The sequence below is a fragment of the Triticum aestivum genome, chromosome 3D (assembly GCF_018294505.1).
Source record: "Triticum aestivum cultivar Chinese Spring chromosome 3D, IWGSC CS RefSeq v2.1, whole genome shotgun sequence".
Lineage (NCBI taxonomy): Eukaryota > Viridiplantae > Streptophyta > Magnoliopsida > Poales > Poaceae > Triticum > Triticum aestivum.
In genome coordinates, this window is record NC_057802.1 from 446,912,578 (window position 1) to 446,913,990 (window position 1,413).

The following is a 1,413-nucleotide window of genomic DNA, read 5'->3' on the forward strand; positions in this document are numbered from 1 at the left end:
GAAAAAACTTGAAAGCAATAAGAGGCAATGGATATCATTTCGTCCCGAAAGGTGGGACGTTCCCTACCGAAAACCATCATGCTTGTTGTGAGAAGCTCCGGTTTGTGAGAAGCATATACCCAAACCTGCCCCAAATGGGACAAAATTTGTACCACGGCATGTTGATGCCGCTCCATGATAGCATGCCAAGTTTCATGAATTTCAGACGAGTTTTGGATTTACTAGAATTTAAAAACCAGGCATCTCACTGTTTTGCCGGCAATCAACGGTGCCATGGTGTTTGAAATTCATTCCCATTTCTTGCATGGGATCTAAGCATGCACCCAAGGACAAAGATTTGATTTTTCAACGAATTTATATGCACTGGAGCATGCGCATGTAGTTCAAATCTGAATTATGCACATAAATGCATTTAAAACTCAATTAATGCATAAAAATGTCCAAACGAACCCCGAAAAATCACAAAAATTCACACAACACTCCTGTTGTTCTATGTTGACACGAGAAAAAAACTTGAAAGCAATAAGAGGCAATGGATATCGTTTCGTCCCCAAAGGTGGGACGTTCCCTACCGAAAACCATCATGCTTGTTGTGAGAAGCTCCGGTTTGTGAGAAGCATATACCCAAACCTGCCCCAAATGGGACAAAATTTGTACCACGGCATGTTGATGCCGCTCCATGATAGCATGCCAAGTTTCATGAATTTCAGACGAGTTTTGGATTTACTAGAATTTAAAAACCAAGCATCTCACTGTTTTGCCGGCAATCAACGGTGCCATGGTGTTTGAAATTCATTCCCATTTCTTGCATGGGACCTAAGCATGCACCCAAGGACAAAGATTTGATTTTTCAATGAATTTATATGCACTGGAGCATGCGCATGTAGTTCAAATTTGAATTATGCACATAAATGCATTGAAAACTCACTTAATGCATAAAAATGTCCAAACGAACCCCGAAAAATCACAAAAATTCACACAACACTCCTGTTGTTCTATGTTGACATGAGAAAAAAATTTGAGAGCAATAAGAGGCAATGGATATCGTTTCGTCCTCAAAGGTGGGACGTTCCCTACTGAAAACCATCATGCTTGTTGTGAGAAGCTCCGGTTTGTGAGAAGCATATACCCAAACCTGCCCCAAATGGGACAAAATTTGTACCACGGCATGTTGATGCCGCTCCATGATAGCATGCCAAGTTTCATGAATTTCAGACGAGTTTTGGATTTACTAGAATTTAAAAACCAAGCATCTCACTGTTTTGCCGGCAATCAACGGTGCCATGGTGTTTGAAATTCATTCCCATTTCTTGCATGGGACCTAAGCTTGCACCCAAGGACAAAGATTTGATTTTTCAACGAATTTATATGCACTGGAGCATGCGCATGTAGTTCAAATTTGAATTATGCACA